Source organism: Natator depressus, chromosome 9 (genome assembly GCF_965152275.1).
Source record: "Natator depressus isolate rNatDep1 chromosome 9, rNatDep2.hap1, whole genome shotgun sequence".
Lineage (NCBI taxonomy): Eukaryota > Metazoa > Chordata > Testudines > Cheloniidae > Natator > Natator depressus.
The window spans coordinates 32598512-32617459 of NC_134242.1; the positions used below are offsets into that span (position 1 = coordinate 32598512).

The 18948-nt window shown below is 40.4% G+C and overlaps 1 protein-coding gene and 1 long non-coding RNA gene across 2 annotated transcripts in view; one reads left to right on the top strand and one right to left on the bottom strand.

Moving 5' to 3' along the window:
• The window catches only part of ZBTB38 (zinc finger and BTB domain containing 38), a 33047-nt gene extending 33026 nt beyond the window's left edge, over nucleotides 1-21 (bottom strand). The window contains exon 1 of the mRNA XM_074963851.1: nucleotides 1-21. The gene's annotated coding sequence lies outside the window, so the exon portion shown is untranslated.
• Nucleotides 21-18948, top strand: part of LOC141993972 (uncharacterized) — a 25588-nt gene continuing 6660 nt past the window's right edge. The window contains exons 1-2 of the long non-coding RNA XR_012640982.1: nucleotides 21-589; nucleotides 18569-18728. This is a non-coding gene — a long non-coding RNA (uncharacterized LOC141993972). The remainder of the gene's footprint in view (nucleotides 590-18568; nucleotides 18729-18948) is intronic.

Sequence of the window (18948 nt, forward strand, 5' to 3'; positions counted from 1 at the left end):
TGTATGTGCACATCTTATGTTATGATGAGATGCAATGCTCCTTTGTTTTTTCCTCAGAGGCTTTTCTTAGCTACAGTTGCACGACATTCTGACATCACGGAGGTCAATGCAGCCACTGAAGTGTTGTTGGTTGTTTTATGACTAAAATGATTTTAGAAAATTAAATCTCATCTGCAAATATACAAAATCTCACACAACATATTTAACGTCTTTCCTCTATTTTCTGAAATTAATACTGTGCATCTTGTTTGGCTGCATACATTAAACGGATATCGCCCTCTACAGAGCTTGTGACAGGGTAATCGTGGGAATTAGATTTTTATAAACCAGTAGAGGTACACATTTCAAGGAATGCCACTCATTTTCCTGAAACACTCAAATTACAGTCAAATGTTTAACACGTGGAACAAAAATATACAAAGGTTAAAAAAAAAAAAAGCTGCTTATCTGAGGTTTTGAAAAAATGCTTAGTAAGCAAAAGCTGTTCTGCTACATTTCCATTGTCAATGTATCCCCAAGGAGAGAACGAGAGAGAAATGGAACAGCTTGCTATGATCGGCATTACATTCCCTTAAGGCTGAACTGTCAGGTAAGTAAAGCAAAGCCTAAAATCTACCTCTTTCTACAACCAGGATTTCCTTATTTTTGAAAATGTTTTCTGTGGCTCATCATTTCTTCTTTCCTTCCCTTCCCCAAACTACATACAACTAATACCTCTTTAAATACTGGGAAACAGACTGTTTATTCCTAAATGCTAAGAAACAATCTGAATATATTTTATCAAGGTATTTTTTAAAATTAATCTTACTTGCTTAATGCATCATTGTAAATTGAATGTATTTCAAACAAAAAGAATCAATGTAAATTGTTTCTGCTCTGATATTGAAATAAATGAATGTTTGTGTGCATTGCTAACTACTTTTCTGTGCAAATTCCAATCTTCCACAAGGGACAGCAAATAATAACAATACTATTAATTCAGAAAATAAGTTACACAGTAATAACTAGAGACTGCCATACAAATACATATATATAAAATGTAGGCCTTTCTAATAACTACTAGACTACTTGATTAGATGCTAAGGATTCTTTCTTTCGGTTTGTTTGTTTTATTTTGGTTAAAGTGAATATTTTTCTCTGAAATTTGAAGATTTTTCGCTATGAAAATATATCTGGCTTTGGCATTTTGTCCTGTTTGGTTTAAAGGCTGGGCATCAAATGATCCAAACAGTGTGTACTTTAAAATATGCAGAATCCTCTTCCATTAATAACACATCTGTCACACAGCAATGAAACCAGGCCAGCAACAGACGAGGCCAGAGTTATAAAAACAGCTTTCATTCTAATATAGGATTAAAAAATAATTGAAAGTTACAAAATAACTTTTTGTTAGGAGCTGTCTGTTTTTGTCATACAAATGCAGCAATACACAATTAAAATGGTTAGTCCCAGGACCTCTTAGAATTTGTGAAGGTTCAGGAGTTGGCAAGAAATTTAAGAAGATACCATAATCTCAGTCCTGGCCATTTTAAAGCCATGGTGAAAGTCACATTGACTTTAAAGGAAGAGGATTTGGGTCCAATGTCAGTAAAGTATACTGGGCTTACAGGGAAGCGTGGCTGCATGCTAAATTTTTGTGATGGTACAAACCAATTATCCAACTGCTAGGTTTGCTTTAAGATGAGTAACTGCAGCAAGAAGCAGATTTCAACAGGGTCCTGCAAGTAATCTGTCCCTTGGTTCCTGGGATTACCATTTCCCCTAGTAAACAGTAACAGTACTGTCCACTTTGCCTGAGAGAGGGCAAGAAACTTTGTGTGGTTGAGGTAATAGGAGGCACCTACACAGCAATTAGCACATTCCTGATGTGCAAGTGCCTCACCTCCACTGACTGATCAGGGAGCAAGGCTGTTCCTAAACCTGTGTGTGTGTGTGTGTGTGTCTCTCTCTCTCATTTTACAAACCGTGCACTAATGGACCATTTTCAATGTTTGCATGTATTCCTGTGGTTATGTAGTTGCATGATTTTACTTATGGCTCTCTTAACAGTTAATTTCAGTAAAGAAATAAATTTCTGAGGCCTTCCAGAAAGTTTCATCTGTGATGAATGATTTAAATAACCAGTGAGAGCTGATATTGTGATGGGTGCAATTTAGGCATTTATGAAAACCAACCCTTTAATTCTTAGGCTAAATTAGAGACTTAAGTCTGGTCTACACACAGATTTTGTACCGGTATCACAATTTTGGTTAGGGGGTGTGATTTTTTACATCAATATTTTAGGGCTGTCGATTAATCGCAGTTAACTCATGCGATTAACTCAAAAAATTAATTGCGATTAATTTTTTTAATACTGATTAATCACAGTTTTAATCACTCTGTCAAACAATAGAATACTACTTGAAATTTATTAAATATTTTGGATGTTTTTCTATATTTTCATATATATTGTATTCTGTGTTGTAACTGAAATCAAAGTGTATATTATTTTTGATTACACATATTTGCACTGTAAAAATGAAAAATAGTATTTTTCAATTCACCTCATACAAGTACTGTAGTGCAATCTCTCTTTCGTGAAAATGCAACTCACAAATGTAGATTTTTTTTGTTACATAACTGCATTCAAAAACAAAACAATTTAAAACTTCAGAGCCTACAAGTCCACTCAGTCCTACTTCTTGTTCAGCCAATCACTAAGACAAACAAGTATGTTTACATTTACAGGAGATAATGCTAACCTCTTCTTGTTTACAATGTCACTTAAAAGTGAGAGCAGGCATTTGAATGGCACTTTTGTAGCCAGCACTGCAAGGTATTTATGTGCCAGATATGCTAAACATTCATATGCCCCTTTGTGCTTCGATCATCATTCCAGAGGACATGCTTCCATGCTGATGATGCTCATTAAAAAAATAATGTGTTAATTAAATTTGTGACTGAACTCCTGGGGGGAGAATTGTATGTCCCCATCTGTTTTACCTGCATTCTGCCATATATTTCACGTTATAGCAGTCTTGGATGAATACCCACCACATGTTGTTCATTTTAAAAACACTTTCACTGCAGATTTGACAAAAAGCGAAGAAGGTATCAATGTGAGATTTCAAAAGATAGCTACAGCACTCGACCCAAGATTTAAGAGTCTGAAGTGCCTTCCAAAATCTGATTGGGACGAGGTATGGAGCATGCTTTCAGAAGTCTTAAAAGAGCAAGTCTTAAAAGAGAAACTACAGAACCTGAACCACCAAAAAAGAAAATCAACCTTCTGCTGGTGATATCTGACTCAGATAATGAAACTGAACATGCGTCGGTCTACACTGCTTTGGATTTTTATTGAACAGAACCCATCATCAGCATGGATGCATATCCTCTGGAAGGGTGGTTGAAGCATGAAGGGACATATGAATCTTTAGCACATCTGGCATGAAAATATCTTGCAACGCTGGCCACAACACTGCTATGCCAATGCCTGTTCACACTTTCAGGTGACACTGTAAACAAGAAGCGGGCAACATTATCTCCTGCAAATGTACCCAAACGTGTTTGTCTGAGCGATTGGCTGAACAAGAAGTAGGACTGAGTGGACTTGCAGGCTCTACAATTTTACATTGTTTTATTTTTGAAGGCAGGTTTTTTTTGTACATAATTCTACATTTGTAAGTTCAACTTTCATGCTAAAGAGATTGCACTACAGTACTTGTATTAGGTGAATTGAAAAATACTATTTCTTTTGGTTTTTTACAGTGCAAATAATTGTAATAAAAATAAATATAAAGTGAGCACTGTACACTTTGTATTCTGTCTTGTAACTGAAATCAATATATTTGAAAATGTAGAAAACATCCAAAAATATTTAAATAAATGGTATTTTATAATTGTTTAACATGCGATTAATCGCAATTTTTTTAATCACACGATTAATCACGATTACGTTTTTTAATCGCCTGACAGCCCTAAAATATTTATAACCATACAACAACTAGTGTGGATGCAGTTGTTTCAGTATAAAGGTGCCTTAGAGCAGTATAGCTTATTCTCCTTCCCACATGGAAGATATACTGCTTTAACTATAATTGTATAGTTAGAATAGTACAATTTATGTATGTAGACAATAGAGCTGCGTGGGAAACAGACTTTCAGTGTCACAGGAAATTCCATGATTTAGAAAAAATTTTCATTCTGAAATGAAACAAAACCAAAAAAAATTTCAAAATTTACTATAAAACAAAATTCCAACTTTTTGCTTTGTTTTAGGTGGATCAAAATGTTCAATAATGAGGAAATCAAAACATTTTTTTCCAACACTGAAATTTTTTAACTTGTTTTCCAAATTATATAAAAAACAATTTTGTTTTGAAAAGTCATTTTGATATGAAAAAATGAAATATTTTGTTCCACTAGTGTTGAAATGAGACATTTTGACATTACTATAATACTTCATTTTGTGTTTTTTCCAAAATGATATGTTGTCAAAAATCAACACTTTTAATTGACAAAAATGGCATTTTTAATCGAAATATTGTTTCAACAAATCATTTCGACCAGCTATAGTAGAAAAGGCTTAGAGAAAAGGCCTGTTTGAATCTGATTCTGTTTCACTCAATAATTCAGGTAATATCTTTGTGGCTTGAAGTCATACCTTTGTTTTTCCCACCACAAACACAATAGATCTCCATCTTTTTAGGGAGCCTGTACAGCCTTCCCTCACAACTAGGGTGACCAGATCTCCCAATTTTATAGGGACAGTCTTGATATTTGGGGCTTTTTTTTATATGGGCTCCTATTACCCCCCATCCCATCTCGATTTTTCACACTTGCTATCTGGTCACTCTACTCACAACCATGCTCTAGAGGAGGGTTCTTTAGCTCTCAGGATACTCATTTGTGTTTCAGTGGAAGACCACTTTGTGCTACATCCCACACACTAAGGATACATCACACACTAAGGATAAACGGGAAAGTGGGATCTCTGCCTTTTGCATTTTTATTCCCCAATGGTTTTTTGATGAATTTTCTACTGGCTTTTTAGGCCAGATACCCATTATGTTTTAATAATCCATTAACATCAAAGGCCTTGGGCCACAGCTAATTTCACTCTGTTTTTAATGTCATCTATCCAGCATCCTCTTTATCATGGAACTAATGGAGTTAAAAAGACAAATATAACTGACGTAGTTTAGTTCAGAGATTAAAAGGACAAACTGGTCCAAAAATCGCTATGACTAGCTCCCTTACACTGTTTTGAAAATCCCACCCTAGAATCTCAGCTATGCCTAATGTCCACAGGGCATAGTGAGAGGGATGGGACCATAAAGGAGCCAATTGTAGTTCCTTTATTATCATTGTCTATTATTTGTATCATCATGGCACCTAGGAGCCTCAGGCATGTACCAGGACCCCACTGTGCTAGGCACCGTACAATCAGAGGACAACCAGACAGTCTCTCCCCATAGAGCTTAGTTCCTTGATGCTATGACAGGTTCTATACTGGGCCTTATGTACTTAAGAACATTTACTTACTTTCCTGGTTGTGCTAATCTACGCCAGCTGGGTACAAACTCTAAACGCCAGTATTCCAGCCAAGAAGAATACTCTAGCTATTACTCCTTTCCCTCCTCCATGACCTCTACTCTAGACAGTATATGACCGAGAAATGTACAAACCAGTTGTGCCTGCTATGCCAGTTGAAACTGACAATCCTTAGCTGGGGAGATCTGGTGGCCTTTTTCACTGGAGGAGCAGTGCAAAGGGGTGAAACTGCAGAATAGAACATGTCCCGCTGTCTGCCTCATGTGAATTTATCCACGGAAATCAACCTATTGTCAAAACTGTGGATAGAGAAAATAAGATCTGTTACACAGAATTCACGACCATTTCATCAGAATTTCAAATGTGATTAAACTAATATTAGTTTGCTGACTACATGGAATAAATCAATGTACCTGTGTATATGCAGTCTCAGAAAGGGCAACCCAATTTATGGCCAGACATAGTATCATATTCAAAATTATACTCAATAGTTTAAATTAATCCTTTTCAAACACACTGTAGTGAGACTCTCCCTCATTTTATTAGCAGCATCTTGTCAGATGTGAACTACTGTTATTAGCTGGTATGCCTTTCTGCGTTGTTTAAAACAAACACCACCAAGAACAGATAATGACTTAACATCTTTGGTTACTGAGAACGTTCTTGCATTTTAATTTACATATTTATCTGCTGTCATAATGGCTCAGCATTACACAGATAAGTGGCATCAAGCAAATTATATTCTAAGGGTCTTATCCTGCAGAAAGTGTGTGCCACGTAATGGGTACACATCTTCCATCCAAGTGGAGTTCTGCAGTTGGTAGAGACAGAGATGGCTGATGACCAATATAAGTGGTGGGGATGCAATTAGCAAGGTGTCCCCTCCACTTCCCTGTCCTCAACTCTCTCCTTCCCCTGCAGGTATACTTTGAAAAGGAAAAAGGAAAAAATGGTGATAATTTTCCTATTTTTTGTGATGGAATCTAGATACCATGGTGATGAGTGTTGTATAAGCACGTTAGAATAGTTTAGACAGATAGGTGTGCTCTACCTCACATCTGCGTAATTTTTCCATTACACTGTTGTACACCTTTATTTTGCATCAGACACAGGGCTAAATCCTGCTGTATACTGCCTGGGTGCACAAGTGAATAGGCAGAGGAAAAGTGGGCTCACGGAGTCTCTTCTCTCTCTAGTGCACCCACACAGCAAGACAGCAGGATTCCTAATGCTTGACAGTGTGAATCCTGTGGCCAGCTAACATGCTTTCCGGCACTCTGTAGATCCAAAGGATCTTGGATTGCCAGCTAAGGGATGTGCACAGGCCAGAACAGGAGGGCCATAGTAGTCAAAGGCAACACTGGACAACTTGCTGGCTAGATGGTGTTGATCAGATCACACTAATGAGTATATCAGCATATTTACTCAACACCACAATGGGACGCAGAAAACCTGGAGATGCACAGAAAATTGGGTTCACTGCCACTTGCTGGGCTTTGCAAAGGTGTTTGCTGATTCTCCAGGGATAAGGTGTCTACGCCATAGGCTGTAGGTGATATGCCATATTCCAAACACTAATGTAAGAGGGAAGGTCAGGAATAAGGGACAATGCCAAGGACAAGTAGACATGTAAAACTCCAATGAATGTACTTCCATTAAAATAAATAAATAAATAAATAAATAAATAAAAATCAGTGTATAACAGAGGCATGGTTGGGTAGAGATTAAGGTTTTAAAAAATACACAGTGTGCCTGTATGCTGAGTGATTGTTTCACAGAGTTTTGCTCTTAGCAACAACAGCATTCACATGGTCCACAATAGGCTATGAAATTAACACCTCAGTGATATGAACAGAGCTGAGTTCACACGTTTGCTACACTTGTTTAGCAAGGTATAGTTTTCTGCACAGCTGGGTTAGACAGAGCAGCAATTTATTAGTTACACTGAGAAGGCTACTGCTCTTTTTTAAAATGAAAGCTAAGACTCTGCAGAAAACAGTAAAAACTGTAGGATATATAATGCTTTTTGGGAAGATGTGACCATGCCTAAACTGTGTATAAGGGGATCCACCTTCAGCTTTTGCTTAGGGGGCAATTATATATTGTTATATCCTTGGTTCAGCCCTATCTTTTTATAAAGAGGGGCTGTATATTGGTGAAGCATTCAGAACAGACACAAACGCCTGTGCTCTATAGACAAACTACAGAATCATTTTACAGTTCCTGAGATTTTATGAAAACAAATTGGTGTGGACTAAAATGCAAATGGAACCCCTTTAAAAGAAAAGCCCCTTCACAGAATATGAAAGATGCGATGGCTTTATTGACCTGTGCAAACACCCCCACAAGTTGTTTCTCAATATTCTTCCTGTAACATGACATCCAAAATTGTCACAATACACAAGATGTGGCCTCACTGTCTCTTTGAACAGTGCCTGAATGACCTCTTTTGATGTGTGCGTGGGCTAACCCTCTAGTTCTACACCGGAAAATCCTGTAGCTTTCTAAACTGCTACCAGACATTGCACTGATGCTTTCAAGTATCTACCCCTATCACTCCCATATCGAACTAAGGTATTGCATTTAAAGGCAGAATTCCTTTTTTATTTTTTTACACTGCACTCATTACTTTAATTTTTTCTCCATGTTAAATTCCACGAATCACTTGTCAGCCCAAACCTAAATATTTCCTAGGTCTTTTAAAATCTAATTTCCTTTCCCTTTGGCCTTTATAGGCATTTCTACATCCCCTACTTCCTCTCGCCTCTGATCGTAGTGAAAGCCAGCAGCTCCCTGTAACACAGTATCAGACACTCATATGGCCATACTGCAACAAAGACCGGTGATTGGCCCGTGTCAGCTGACTCAGGCTTATGGGGCTGAGGCTGCAGGGTTATAAAATTGCAATGTAGATGTTTGGGCTTGGGCTGGAGACTGAGCTCTGGCTCTCTCCTCTGCCTCTCCCACACCCCGCTCCCGGCAGGGTCCCAGAGCTCAGCTTTTAGCCTGAGCCTGAATGTCTACACTGCATTTTACAGATTCACAGCCCAAGCCCAAGTCAGCTGACAAAGGCAAGCCACAGGTGTTTAACTGCTTTGTAGGCATACCCACTAAGATCCTGGGTAGAGAGGGGTTCCTCTGAGCACATCAAGTGCTTGCCCCTGGATAGAGATACAGAGGCATATATGCTAAGTCATGCTTATTTATGTCAGCCAGTATATAAGAGGAGCAATGGGGAAATAGGGTTGAGACAAAGGAAGTCCTGCAGGAAAATGCTAGGGACTGCCATACGTGGGAGAAAGCTTATGCTGAGCTTTGTTTTTTTGGGGAAGGTTTTTTTTTGTTTTTTTTTTTGCTTCTTAAGTTACCAACAAAGTCAAACTCGAGGAGAGTGTAAATTTGGATTGCATACAGTCTGTATGTACTCTGTTCATTGCAGGTGCAGATTCCACAAACTCTCTCTCTCTCTAGTTCTGTGGTCCCCAAACTTTTCATGGTCGCACCCCCCGCATGGGAGCCAGAGCTGGGAGTGGGGCTGCAGCTGGGGGGTCAGGGCCATGGACAGGGGCCAGGGGGCTGACTAGGCTGGGGCCACAGCTAGGGGCAAATCTGGGGCTGGGAGCAGAGCCATGGCTGGGGCTTGGGCCAGGAGCAGAAGCCGCGGCCAGGCCACAGTCAGGGGCCACAGATGGGGGCGGAGCCAGAGCAGAGCACTTCCTCCCTGCCCCCCCCATGGGGGTTGGCCTGGGCCCCACCGCACCCCCCCAAAAAATTGTCCATGCCCCCCTGGGGGGAGCGTGCCCCACAGTTTGGGGGCCTCTGCTATAGTTAAGGTTGCATAACACTCCTTTATACACCCATGTTTAAAGTCACTCATAGCTGCCTGAAACTTTGCCTTTCAGGCTAAAGTTTTGCAGGCTTGGTCTCATACAAAGATGCTTCCCTTCACCCCACCTCAGCCCCCAAGTTTGTTCAGAAACTCTTCAACTGTTTGGGAGAATGAGAATGAAAATAATACACTTTCCCTATTATTAAAAAACATTCTTGCAACTTTTTTTGAACAGCATCAGTGCCAGAACAAGCAGGAGAGAAATGTCTTCAGATGTTCCAGTAGAAACAGCTTTGGATTTGACAGAGTTATCATAAAATCAAACATCACTTAAGAAGTCAGAGAGAGCCCACTCTTAAAACCTATGTGAACACATGACTCTCTCACCAACTCTAAACCGCAGTCTTCACAACTTGCATAGAGTCAAAACTCACTCTCTTGTTGGGGGTCTGACTTACCAACAAAGAAATGAACATTAGAACAGTATGAAGTCCATTGCAAGCCTTCGCCCTCAGCCTTGGATGCCCCTAAGGTTCCTACCACGAGGCTGTTCAGCCCACCTACTATGTCCTCTCTGATTCTGACCCAAGATTCCTTTGACTGTGCAGCCCAGCTCTGAAGCTTGCTTTCCCCTTTTATTCCCTACTGGCAGATAATTTTGGGTGGGGCTGGCTTCAAATCTGTTTTCATGACTATTAATCAGTTATATATCAATGACCAGGACCATTAACTGTAAACCTCAGACTTTTAATTTCTTCTTTTCATATTCCAGGTTGGGGTTTGTCCACCCAGTCACACCCCATCTTATGCTGGCCTCACCCTATCACACCCATTGTATACGGGTCTCACTGCCATGTTTATGAACCATTTTACAGCTCTTCACCCCAAACAGCCAAACTGTACTGGTGTAGCACCAACTGTGTTTAAACTTAGACATGACAACAAGGTCAGTATAGAGGGGGCTCTAGCTGCTCTAAAAAAGAAATAGTCCTACATCACCTGACAAATTAAATCATTTTCTCTAAACACTCAGCACCTTTCTGGCAGCCCAAAAGTGAAACTCCTCCTCCCGTTTCCTGTAGGGTCTGCACAAGGAGGCAAAGGCAGAGGACACTCTCCTCATCAGAATGAAACTCTGTTAATTTTAAGAACAAAACTAGTCAGCATCTGCAGCACTAACCTGTTAAAACGAAACTGCAGAAAAGGCTCTATTAATAACAAGGCATTTCTATAGCACATTTTATCCAATGATGTCAATGCTGATTACATACATTAATTGAGCCTCACTACAGCCCTGTAAGGTGTTATTATCCAAATTTTACACATGGAGAAACAGAGAGGGGTGAAGTGCCTTGCCCAAGGTCACACAGTGTTAGTGGGAAAGCCAGGAACAGAACCCAGGACCCTATGCTCAAGCCACTAATCCTACAGTTGCACTGTATGAAATAAAGAGACTCTGCAACGCTCCTCCCAGCTAAGAAGGATCTTTGTCTGTCATGTGAAAAGGGGATATTAGATACAAAAGCTCAAAAAGGGATTCCAAACCATGCTACATTTGCTAGGAGGAAGCAAACAGTAGACTTGGCAGTTAAGTGTTCTCTGAAATCTGGTGGGAACCAAGTGACATTCTTTCACTTCCTCCTGGAGGATTTGAAAAGCTGATACCCTGAACTACAGACTTCTCATGTAGAAAGTTCAACATTTGATGAATCAGGCTTTGTCCTGATAAAATCCCAATACAGCAAGTCCAAAATGACAAAACTCCCCCACACCTAATCCAACAGCCCTTTTATCTTACTGCAGCCTGTTGGAGATTTCCTCATCGCACCCAGGGTCACCTTCAAACTATCCTCCCAAAGAATGCATTCCACGTCTGTTCTATCTCTGAATAATTGCATTTAATATACTGTAAGGTACTTTTAGTTATTACAATAACCTTACATTTATATTGTAGCTTTCATCCTGAAGGCTGTAACTATCTACATTGGGATGTTGCCAGGGCAGCAGGGTTAGCACCTTATTTGTTGTGGAAACGCTACAGTGTCTTCAGAACCAATATCTTTTAAAAAGAAAACTCACATGTATGCTAGCACTGTTACAACAACTAAGCATGCAACTCAGGTATTTGCATGGAGAAGTGACCATTTAGAGGCATAAGTGGCCATCTGCACATTAAATTGCAGTAACTGCATGAGCAAATGTAGGCGGTGTCTTTTTGAAAACATGGCCCTTAATGATCAAAAGTGATCAGGTTCTCAATTTTACCTCATTGGAAAGAGCACTTCTAGCAGCACACAGTGCTCCCTAACACCTTACAGAAGCATTGGTTTTTTAATAGACACATGCGGGGAAGTACGTCCATCTTGTACAAGTGGAGAAATCTCTGCTCAGAATGGAAAGCAGAATGCAGTATTAAATCACAGAACAATTTACATTTAACAACAAATATAGCCTGTTCCGGTCATATTACAAACCTAAAATAATAGAATTTAATAACCTTGTGTTTTTCCTGTCTGTTTATTGTATCCTTATGTTGTCCCTTATCTTATATTTAGATTGTAAGCTCTCTGAGGTAGGGACCATCTTTCTGTCATGTGTATGTAGAGGGCCACTCTGTGTTGGCCACTGTGGATGCTACTACAGTACAAATAGTTATAATACTAACAGAGAATTATATCCTTATTTTAAGTATTTGAAACATCCTAAAACCCTCTACAACAGGGTTATAATTTCGATTAATCAACTCTATAGACAGGTTACAGTTTTGTATTAAGTTTTATAGGACTTTTATATCAGGGATTTCAGCCAGATATCCAAGACTAAGACATGCTCTGTCCATAAACAAAGATGGACGTCATTTTACTGAGTCTCAAATGCTGAAAATGTTCTATTAATAAAACTCTTTATCATTCCTTGTTTTAGGGGAGTACAGTGCTTTTAACACAGAAAACAAACAAACTAAAACTTTTGGCATGCAATGAGTATGTATCAGGAGTTCAAATGGAAAAGTGAAATGGCCTCATTTATTTACAATATCTACAGGAAAAATATAATTTAGCAACAAAATATCGTGTAATCTCATTTTATACTACCCTACGTGAAATACCCACATCACTGAACAGTACAATACTTTGTACATTACTCTGTGTTTTGCTGCAGCGGTTCTCAACCTTCCAGGCTACTGTGCCCCTTTCAAGAGTGTGATTTGTCTTGCATACCCCAAGTTTCACCTCACCACTTGTTTACAAAATCAGACATAAAAATACAAAATGTCACAACACACTATTATTGAAAAATTGTTTACTTTCTCATTTTTATCATACAATTATAAAATAAATTTACTGAAATATAAATAGTGTACTTACATTTCAGTGTGACACTTGAGCCTGTTTTTTACTTATGAGCCTTGTCTGAAGCCGAAGCCCTGCTGCCCAGGGCTGACTCACGTAACTTAGCTTCGCAGGGCCCTGGGCAGTTGTCCTGCTTGCCACCCCCTAAAACTGGTCCTGCACTTGCAATCCCCTTAAACCCATCCCATGACTCCCCTGCGGGCTGCAACCCCCAGGCTGAGAAACATTCATCTGGATGAGTTGATGTACCTCCTGGAAGACCTCTGAGTACCCCCATGGATACATGTAACCCTGGTTGAGAACCACTGTTTTACTCTGGATTAGTTTTGCTTCTAGCTACCCTGATTTCATTCTTGCTCCTCCTGTTTTCATGACAATCTAGATCTAATTTTTAAATTCCCATTGATTATTGGCAATTAGCTCCCTTCTTTTGCCTGACACTGTAAAAGGACACTGTTTTACATTGACTTAAATAGGATCTAACCCGATTTCAGAGATTTGAAATCTTCGCTGGGTTGTCAGAAGCTAGTGCTTACTTGCCAAAGAACAAGTACACTAAGTTCTTCTTCACCTTCTGGAAGACATGAAGAAGAGCTCAGTGGAGGTCAAAAGCTTGTCTCTTTCACTACCAGAAGTTGCTCCACTAAGAAATATTACCTCACCCACCTTGTCTTTCAATCTAGAGAGTTCTTTAAGCTCCACCACCCATTATGCAAACATGGCAGCTGCTGCTCAACCTTGCCCTGGAAGAATTTGGTATGGAGTTGAAGGAAGTCATAACCCTTAGAAATTCACATAACAGACTAGACCCCACACAGAGGTTTCGGACAAACAGAACAAAAGGATGGAGTTTGTGGATAAATCTGTAAAAGAACCACAACAACCAGCTGTCACGAACCTCCTCTACTAGATTTGAGATCTCTGTAAGCATTGGAGAAAAAGAATCAGCAGTCATGTTAAATATATATACACAACAATATCAATGTTTATATATTTATTAATGATTAGATCAGGCAGACTCACATAAATATTTGTTCAGTGCTTCTGAGCCAGACTCCGATCCTGCAGGTATGCTAAAAAAGGGAAAAATACTAGCTTGCTAGAATTATTAGAGAAAGATATGATAATCTGTGCAAGATTTTTGCAAGAACTGTGAAGTAAAGAATAAATATTTTAGCAATGTACTAACCACAATAACTAATGAATGTTTGAATTAGCAAAATATGATGTACCCACCAAAAAGACATAAGCAAACAACAGATGTCCAATTATGCAGTTGGAAATTTATTAAATGGGACAAAAAGTTATTAATGATACTAAAAATAAGATCTGTCTGTGTGTGGAAAGGAAGAAATAATGGAAATGAAACTGTAAACAGCTCAGGTATAAGAATGACAACCTATAAGCAAATAACGGAATTGGAATGGTATAGAAATCAGACTGTCATTAGCTGCAAGGCTTGATTCTCCAGATTTTGGTAAAGTATTCCTTTCTGTTATTTACTAACAATTGTTTAATAAACTCAGTCAAGCTGCATTATCTGATATCTCTTTAATTACTAAAATTCCAATCCCTGAAAAACATTACTTATTGATTCTTGATTCTCATTATTGATTACAATACACAAAACCACCAGTCTCTCTTTGTAAAGAACTACTAAGATGCTGAACTTGCAGCCATTGCACCTACAGCACAACTGCCTCTTAAGACCAACTTCAAGCATTAACCATCCTATTAAACCATTTAAGGAAAAATACCAGATAATATTAATATTCTTAAGAAAATGTTATTTTCAGGACATCTGACGGTAGGACACACCTTCCTCCAGGAATTCAGTCGCACTGTTTTTTGTTCTCACAGGCCATGATTATCCCATACTTATGCTGGTTTAAAACTGATGTAGCTCCATTGACTTCAATGTACACTAGTGTAACTGAGAGCAGAATCAGGTACCTGAAACCTTCCATTTGCTTATGCTGCACATTTCCTCTGCCCCCGACCCCCCCTTTTTTTTTGCATTCTGGCTTTATCATATTTGTTTCCTTGGCAGGATTATAAAATCTTCCTTCCTTCTTCATCACCTTCTGAGAGAGGCCACTGAAGCCAAATGATTTTTATAAACTAATTTAGCATATGAAAGCACTGGATACTGAAGCCACAGAACAGGTACAGTGCAGTCAGCCGCAGTGCATGTTTCCCCATGAACCCTGCCAGCATGCCTAAACTCAGACCTGGAGAAACTACCCTTAGGAGCAGTAGAGTGGCTCAGTCTCCATGCCTAATCAATCATTAATTTCTCTGCTGGGATGTCTACAAGGGTACCAGTTGTTACACAGTGTCTTATGTTGTGGATAGAGCCTTCAAATGCTAACAACTTTTGAGCGCTGCCCAGCTGAACCAGATCTGAACAGTGACTTAGCAGTGAAAGGCTGTTATTCATGATATTACCAATGTCCTGAGATGTCTAGGGTCCTCACGTAAAACACCTTTAAATCACATGGACCTTTATATTGAACAAAACATAACAATGGAAACTTAAAACATTAATAATGAAATTGTCATTTAATAGCCATGACTCCTCACACGACTGGACTAACAAAACCAGGCACAGAGTTGTTATTAGATCCCGACTCTGTCTGTTCCTGGATGCCTCCTGGGAGATGCTGAATACCTTCAGCCATCATTAGCTTCAGTATGAAATGAGTGTGCTCAGAACCTTGCAGGACTAGACTTAGATATTTCTGTTTTTAAGCTTTATTTACCTATCTAACAAGGACCAAAGTGACTTAGAAATGTCATTGCACATAATGTGCTATTAGAAAGAGAAATTGATTTTGCATGTCACACTTCTTTTTCTTCATATAGCTGTGGTAGGTGCTTTGCCAACACAATAGAAGACAGGTCACCGCCTCAAAGAGATCATATTCTAGATAAATTTAAAACAAGGAAAAGTCAGGGCTAGGGAGAAAAGATGCAACGTGTTTAACGAGTGCCTGTTTTCTCTTTCCACACCTATTGTAGTATCCCCTGTAAGGGATCATTTATGTTTCATTACACAATAGTTATTTGTGTTCAAATTACACTAGCAAAGTAGAAAATTCAAACAAAAATTAAATGTTTTGCAGGGCAGGGGTGCTACCTGGACAAACACTGCCCTGAAAACTGATTGTGTAAGAGCAGCATCTTCTCAGTCAACTACATGTGTGCATTCAGTCATATTGACCAAGTACAGTGATATAAATAAGGTTTTACTGATTTTTACTCTTACTGTCACTGAAGAATCAACACAGCTAAAAGAGCAGCAGTTGGATCCTTTTCCTTCTTGACCAAAATCAGCAGCATGATTTACTAAGTTTCAGTCTGCAACCTCAGTGAAGGTAATATGATTGCTGCTCAAGTGCCACTCAAGGTCTAATTTGAAGGCAGTGGAGTTGCATAGGTGTTATTGAGGGCATAGTTTCACCTGCAGAATCTTTATGTCACTGACAATTCACAAGAACTATCCTGCTTGACTTCGGGAGCCCATGCTGAGTTTGCTGATTGCAATTGAAAGGAAAGAAAGCATCTTTTTTTCTGTAATCCAAATACATTTGATCTGGAGTCAATGAGACACAATAATCTGGGAACCCAATGATGCCATTTTCATTGAGTTGCTTTTCAGAGTGGAAACACATTTTAAGACCCTATGCATACTCCAACAATTCCTTGCTCCTGAAAGTGTGTGAAATCAGCCCTAGAAAACTGTCAGTGAAAGCAGTTGTTGTCAGCAGATACCAGTCTGTGCAGAAGGGGCCAAATTTACTAGAGCAATTGTTGAAAGTTGCTCATTTGACTGAAAAACTGTTTTCAACTATTATTTGTAAGAAATTCCAGCCCATCATGATAGGGGGGCAAAACCACACTGCCTAAGAGTGCTACCAGGAATTGATGCAGCAAAGTTTTTCAGGTCTGGGGAATGTCTGTAGTGAGGATGGGCTTATGGGGCTATTTCTTGGTGCTTCAATACATCAAACCTCTTCCTTCCCCCCCCCCCACCCCCGGCCCCACCCCCGACACATACTAACTGAAGGAACAGTCCCACCAGCAGATGATTTTTCCCCAAGGCTGAGCATCACCACTTCAAAACCCTCTGTGAATATTTCAATGCACACCCTCACCACTGAGAGACAAACCACTGTAACCATAATCAGCTGTGTCCCATTCCCCTAATGCAAAGGGATGGGGAGTGGGCTAGGGCAGAGGTTCTCAAACTGTGGTCCGTGGATAGTTCCCTCTAAGGTGTGTGCCTGGGCAGCTGCACATGAATGAAGAGCTACCCACCTAAGGACAATGAAGGACAATGAAGGGACAATGAAGGGCTACCCACCTAATTAGTGGAGCCGCGCAGGCGTGGCTCCACTAATTAGGTACCTGGAGGACGCACGTGTAAGGTGAGGTGGTGGCCATGGAGGGAAGAGGGAATAGGTGGGAGAGGGCAGTGAGGTGAGAAGAGGGGATGGGGGGGAATTTGGTACATGCAAGGCAGCAGCGGCCAGAGAAAGAGGTGACTTTCCCCAGCTCTAGGGCTGCAGCTGCTGGGGAGAGACCACCCTCCTTTCCAGTCTCAGCTCTGTGGCTGCTGTGGTGGGGGAGAGATCCCCCTCCTTCCCAGCCCCATCTCAGGGGCTGCCACAGTGGGGGGGAGAGAGAGAGAGAGACCCCCCCCTCCTTCCCAGCCCCAGCTTGGAGGCCTCTGTGGCAGGGGACAGAGGGCACATCCATTGCATTGAAAGGTAAGACTACTGATATTAAAATATGAGTTGTGTGCTTTTATTTTTCGAACAAAAAAATAATTTTTTTAAAGGTGTGTTGTTGTGTTTGGTTTTTTTTATATAGCACTTTTATCCAAAGAGCTAAAGGTACAAACAAAATTTGGAAAGATCATTAAGTGGTCCGCTGAGACCCTCAGCAATTTTCAAGTGGTCTGTGGGGACTAAAAAGTTTGAAAACCACTGGGCTAGGGGACAATGAGTCTTCCTGTCACTTTTTGTTGCAGCAGATGAATGGGGACTGGGCTTGGAGACACATTTTCCATCCTTACCAATGAAGGGAGAGTCACAGATAAGCATTTTCTCCTTTCTAGGAGAGAGAAGAGGGAGAAATCAAACCCCAGCCGCCATCATATTTTCCTTTCTTCTCCAGATACAAAGTGGCAGGAAGGGATGAAACAGGGATTTGAAGCCCACTCCCACTGCTTTTTTCCCTCTGTATATTTTACAATGAATTTGCCCGTGTGTTTTTTATAAAGTTGCACTTTCTGTCACAATCTTTCATAAAATATTTTTAAAAGTGGTAGCTACGTGGGTGCAAAAATACATTGGACACCTTACAGAAGTCTAAAGGTGGGCTTAAGAGACACAGCTGCCAAATCATATGGGGAAGGGGGGTGGAGCCTTATGCCCACATTTACCTTCTGCTCACCTCCCACTCAGGCGGAGTAGAGGGGCCTAGGAAGGATCCATATTTTTACTTCCTCCTCCAACCTCTTAAACGCAGACAGGGTGGGAGGGACCCCTGGAAGCCACAATTCCTCTGCCCTTCCCAGCTCTTTCCCACAAACTCTGCCCAGGAGGCAGGAGTATATATCCACATTACCCCTTCCTCCCAAACGTGGAAGGGGGCTTGGAGTCATACTTCCTCTGCCCCTCCACCCCCATTTGGGGCAGTGCTCAGGGGTGGCCAGGAGTCCCAGCTGCATACTGTCGGGCCCACTGTCTTATGGCAGAAGAGCCATCTCTTCCCACTCAGCCCCTTCCACTCACTCCCCTCTTCGCAATGGAGACACAGCTTAACTGTGGGCCTCTAACTTTTCCCACAGGTCCCTATTTATGATATGAATTACTGCCTCCTACTCACCTGGGGACAGCATGATTTCTGCTCCCGCTCACTGGACCCCTCTGCTGCAGCTACAGAATGGAGCACTAGCTATAGAAGAACAGGAAGAGGAGTACCACTTCTTAATCTGCCCCCTGCTGGCGGTAGGATCAAAAAGCACAAGAACACAGCAAAGTTGCATGTACTGTATTAAAGACACACTTGCTTGTCAAAATCCAGAGGAATAGTGGGAGGCTCAGAATGTATTGTTGTTTACTGTGAAACCTCTTTTTACTTAAATTAAACCTTATGTTACTGTCTCACTATGCAGGAGGGCAAGGCTGTCATCAGGGTCAGACAGGCAGGTGGTGTCGATGTCCCAGG